Consider the following 6,109-nt stretch of genomic DNA (forward strand, 5'->3'; position numbering starts at 1 on the left):
GTGATTATCTTTTGTTGGGGGGGGCGGTTTCATTGGTACTCAGCAGGGCACTGCTATGCCTCCCCCCCCCCCCTGCAGGTCTGGGGATGGAACCTAGGGGCATTCAACCTCCGAGCTATACCCCCTGCACTATTTTTTATTCTTTATTTTGAAACAGGGCCTCACTAAGTAGCTGAGGCTGTCCACGATCCGAGATCCTCCAGTCTCAGCCTCCAGAATACTGGGATTACAAGTGTAGGCCACCACACCTGGTTCTTTTTAATTTGAAACATAGTCTTGTGTAAAATTTCTGAGGCTGGCCTCAAACTTGCGATCTGTCTCATCCTCCCAAGTACTTAGACTACAGACAGGTGCTACCACACCCAGTTTAGCTGATTCTTTAGAAACCTGCTTTAGAAAGTTAGCCCTTGGCTCGCATTTGGGAACTTGGAGTTCGGGGACTGCCACCATTCTCAGAGCTGATCAAAGTAGTTCACTATGCCTAGTTCACTATGCCTAAACTGTACAAACAAATGATTTGTGCTGAATACTTGCTTCCTTCTGGAAGTCCAGAATTCTGGTATGTGCCAGAGACTACCTATGTAACCAGCCATCAGTAAAAACCTTCAGCATTGAGTCTAACAAGCGTCTCTGGTGTACAAAATTTCTTGTGTGCTATTGTAACTTATTTTGGGGAGGACAGACTTGGGCCTGTGTGACTGCACTGGGAGAGGATTCTTGGGAACTTGCACCTGAGCATAGACTTCATCCACTATGCCTTTTTCCTTTACTGATTTTGCTTTGTGTCCCCGCTCTAATGGAAGCTGTGAGTAGAACTATATGCTGGAATGGGTGTCATATCACATAAAGGATAGCACTGGTTATTCCTGGGACTGTTTTGCCCAGACATTCCTAACAGACTGCTAAGAAAAAGAGGAGGAAAGGGCCCCTGCCTGTGAATGTTCTGGGTTTAAACCTACTTACAAAGTGAAGTAAATATGTCTAAAGATAGTTAAGAGCAGAGGCTTGCCCAAGGATTTGAATCCTGAGTCCCTGTTTACTAGCTCTGAGCAATTTACTTCTCAGCCTCAGTTTCTTCATCTGTAAAGAGGTGTAGAATAAACCTAGATAATGGGGTATGAGGATTAAGCAAACTACATTGAGAACAATGACAATAGGCATACATTTCCCTTTTTAATATGTACAGAGCATAATCCAGTGAGATTGATGAACACAGTTCAAGACAGAAGACATGGGTAGGACTTCTAAAGTTGAACTGGCCTCACCTTCTAACCAAAGGATCCCAACTGAAATGTTAATTATGTGGTGTTCACTCAAATGTTCAGTGGTTCAAAAGGGGGTGGGATTCATTAAGAATGGAAAAAGTTTTAAAATTAAGCTTTGCAGAGATTGACGTTGCGAATTCTAAATGAGATTAAATCCATGGCATTTAGTGTGTTCTAGTCGTGCATTGTTAATTACTAGTGTTTTCTATTTTCCCCCTGGAACTGCTCCAGGCTATATATTCAGTGGTGTGTAAAATGCATGAAGAGCCAGCAGCGCCTGTGTGCCTAATCCTTTGGAACTGAGGTGTTATTTTAAAAGTAAAATGATCCCTCTAAACAACTTCCCCATGTGCAATGGGAAGGGAGAAGGCAAATGCCAATTGAAAGGTTGAAGCCACATAATATACATTTTGGTTTTGCTGCATCGGTTAAGCTTAGAAACATTTCTAGACACAAATCAAAGCAGTATATCTCAGCAACCAAGAGAAGGGTCTGTGTGGATGAGAGGATGAAGAGTTCTGGGCAAGGCTTGAGTTTTATAAAGCATAGAGGCAGATCTAAGAAATTCCTCACCTCATAACTTCCCAAAAAAGTTCCTAAAATGAATATGTCAAATACTAAATTTTGAACACATAAGAAAAAAGTCTAAAGAATTCTTATTTTCTGGAGAAGAGTAGAAGGTGGGTGTAATTTAAATGTATCTCTCCTTATTTACAGGGGGAGTTGTTCCAGCACACCCTAAGGATATAAAAATCTGAAAATGTTCACATCTGTTTTGTTTTAGTATTAAAAATTGAACATTCTACCCACACTCGCCAACACCTTTATTTTTCATTTTGAAACAGGGTCTTGTTAAATTGCTGAGGCTGACCTAGAACCTGCAATCCTCCTCTCTCAGCCTCCTAAGCACTGGGATTATAGGTATATGCCATGGTGCCCGGCTGCCCACGTTCCTCAAGTCAAATCTCAATCTTTGTATATAACTTATGCACATGTTCCTGAATGATTTAAATAATCCCTAGTTTATACCTAATACTATAGAAAAGGCTGTTATGCTACATTACATGTCTAAGGGATAATGACAAGGAGAAAGGTCTGTACATGTTCAGTACAAGTTTTTTTCAAATATTTTTAATCCACCATTGATTGGATCCTCTGATGCAGAACCCATGAATAAAGACTTGACTGTATGCTTTTAAATATGCATTAACCTAATCTTTTATCTTAGAGACAATTGTATAGTATGCATAATTTGGTTTATGAAAAATGTGATGCTTTGGTATATTTAGAAAATATATCTAGAAAAAAATGCAGGCATATTTTAAACCAAATTTATATTTTGGGGAAAAGATCCTTTCTTATTTTATCTTCTTCCAGGGCATACAGGGTTTTGCTGATATTTTAACTTGCTTCTACTAAAAAAAGATCAAAACAACCCCTCCAAAAAAGCTTGGCCTGTGGGTGTAGTTCAGTGGTACACGCTTGTCTAGCATATGCGAGTCCCTGGGTTGAATCTCCAGCGCTGCAAGGGAGGGAGGAGAAGCTCAATTTAGCCCTCATGACTACCTTCAGCAACAGGAGGTTCAGTGCCAGTCAGTTTCTCTGAAATACTTCCTGATTTATCCTCACCTCCCTTCTTCCAGGAAATTTGTTTCTGTCTGTGCCCTCTGTCCATGCCTTTGTGTGTGTGTGAGTGTGTGTGAGTATGTGGTACTGGAGATTAAACCCAGGGACTAGCGTGTGCTAGGCAAGTGCTCCACCACTGAGCCATATCCTCAGCCTTTTATTTTATTATGAGACAGGGTCTCCTAAGTTCCCAGGCTGGCCTTGAGCTTGCAATCCTCTGATTTAAGCCTCCCAAGTGGCTGGAATTACAGGTGTGCATCATCATGCCTGGCTTGTCCATGCCTTTTGCTTTGTTTTTGTGGTACTGGGATTGAACTGAGGGGCATTCTGCCTCTGAGCTATACCCCCAACCCTATTTTTATTGATTTTTTAAAATTTTTTGAAATAAGGTCTCACTAAGTTGCAGAATGCCTTGCTAAGTTGCTGAGGCTGGTCATGAACCTGTGTTCCTCCTACCTCAGCTTCCCAAGTACTAGGCTTACAGGCATTTGCCACCATGCCCAGCTGTCTGTGCCTTTTTCCTTTTTGATAGAACTTACTGCTTTGAAATTCTCAGCCTATGTCTTCTCTCAAAAGACCATTGAGTGGAGAAGCTTTGTTCTTTTTTTTTTTTTTTTTTTTTTTTTTTTGGTGGTGGTGGTGGTACTGGGGCTTGAACCCAAAGGCATTCTGCTTCTGAGCTCTGCCTTCAGCCCTATTTTATTCTTTGTTTTTGAAACAAGGTCTCACTAAGTACTGGAGGGCCTAAGTAGCTGAGGTTGTCTACAAACCCTTGATCAGCCTCTCAGCCTCCCAAGCGTGTGCCACCAAGCCCAGCAAGAGCTGTGTTCTGATGTTGTTTATCCTCAGACGTCCCTAACATGCCACATCAAGTCCTTTGTGGGCTTCTCTCTGCAGCTTGTAATGTTAATATTGCTTTGAGCTTCAGCCTTGACAGTCTTCTCATGCTATTTATTCGCCCATCTTGAGCAACATCATCTATGTTTATGGTTTTGACTACTACTAGCATCCGGATGACTCAAATTTATTCCCTACTAAATTTCTTTCTGGAGCCCCAGACTCATAAAACCAAGTGCCTAATGAACTGGGATGAACCATGGGCCTCTCAAGTGCAGTAGGTCCCAACCTTATTTATTATCTTTCCCCCTTTATGCATCACTCTACCCATGGGTCCTTTTACAATAATACATTATACCTCTGTTATACACATCACACTGTCATTCTGGCAGACTCCTTTTCCTTTAGCTAAATCAGATCTTATGATCCCCCCCCCCCCTATGGAAAATCTCAGACTCTTCTACCTAATACGTAAGTCCATGCAAAGTTGGTAAATGTAGTTTTTCAGAGGGGAGAAAAAGCCCTAATTTATAGCATTTGCCAACATTCATGGTATAAATATTCCCATGATAGCTGGTTTCAAACTACCACCATGACATCTCTGAATGCAAAACAGGGGAAATGCCCAGCCCGCATCCCATGGCAGAGTATTTATACCATAGTGGGACAAGAAACACAGATATCCTGAAGAAGGTAAGAAATAAAGTGCTACAAAATATATTAGCAAGCAATTTGTTTTCAGTATTTAAACTTTGTAATAGAATTTACATAAGAGCAAGTTCAGATAGTTTATTTGCTAATAGTGGCCAAATTCAGTAACTGGCTCTCAAAATTCCTGAAAGTTTAACTGTTGGGTACTTATATGCATGGTGTTTTATGATCTGGAACCTGGCTGGCATTCCAGCCTCGTGTGTGTGTGTGTGTGTGTGTGTGTGTGTGTGTGTGTGTGTGTGTGTGTGTGATACTGGGGTTGGAACCCAGGGGCATCTACCTCCAAGCTACACCCCCAGCCCTATTTTTTTTATTCTTTATTTTGAAACAGGGTCTCACTGAGTTGCAAAGGGCCTCACTAAGTAGCTGAGGCTGTCTGTGAACCATGATCCTCTTGTCTCAGCCTCCCAAATCCTGGGATTATAAGCATGCACCACCATGCCTGGCCCAGCCTCATTTTTATTTCTGTTTGTCTCTCCCATTCATCCTATACTTTGTTGGTGCAAGAACACTTCAACTTCTTAATTTCAACTTCTTAAAAAACCTGGCTTTGCCAGCCTCATTCTTTAGTACTCACCCTATCCTGTGGCAAACACCTATTCTTTCAGTTCTTAAAGTCATCTCACTGAAAGACCCTTTTGCTAGTTCCCTAACCCTTTTCTCTAGGTATGATTGTCTCAACCTGAATTCCTAGCCTTTATGGTTTATATACATAGATTCTAAAAGTGGAAGATACTGCCACCCCCAAGGGGGTGCTGAAACAAAACATAAATACATAAAAACAAATTTGTCTCTGTAGTTTTCTGTTTATTCACTTAATGGAAGTAAAGAAGGTAGATTTGCAGAGGACAGTGATTAATTTTTTTTCTTGAAAGGAGGCCGTAAGCCGCAGAAGTTTGAGAATTTCTGAAGCCTTTACAAGATTACCTTTGCAACTAGGCCAAGTGGCCATGCTTCATTCATCTTTGTATTGTAGATACATACATTGCCCCTTTGGAAATGTTGTTGAAAAAAATGTTAGTAGGCATCCAGTAAATGTAAGATTGAGCCAGTTTTCGTTGTGACCCCGCCCTCCAGGAGACAGAGCATTTTTTTCCCCCTCTCTAAGGCTTTCTCTAGATTTCTGGATATTTCTAATCAGTGCCTTGCTGTGCCCCCCCATCTCCTAGCAACTGTATCCGCTCAGGTTCAACATTCACTTAAAGCACATCAGTTATTCTGTTACAAAGAGAAGAGTATAAGAGGTGTGGGGGGTAGAGGAAAATGTGCATCTTTAGAATTGTATCTACTTTTGTACACCCAATCAGTATCTTCCTTACAGCAATTCCAGTCACAGAGAAAGATAGGGGCTTTCTGTAATTTTACCTGTATCAGGAGCTTCTGCCCTAAGTTCTAGGTTGGAACTATCAATGCCACCCAAGATTCAACTATCGACCTCCATGATTCTGCTAACAATCTCCCTGATCTCAACTCTCCCTCTAAGCTTGGGGTCTCTGGAGACAGTTATGCTGTCGTTAGAACTTCCACTGGGATTGTGAGAGCTATCCAGAGCTGCATTCCTCAGCCCTTCCCTGATCTCTTTCTAAACCTGCTCTGGTAAAGTTTCCTGGTCTCTCACAGTCTCTGTCTAATTTAGAGTTCTATCTCCCAGGCATTCAACTACTGACCCC

Source organism: Muscardinus avellanarius (assembly GCF_963383645.1).
Source record: "Muscardinus avellanarius genome assembly, chromosome: 5".
NCBI classification, from domain to species: domain Eukaryota; kingdom Metazoa; phylum Chordata; class Mammalia; order Rodentia; family Gliridae; genus Muscardinus; species Muscardinus avellanarius.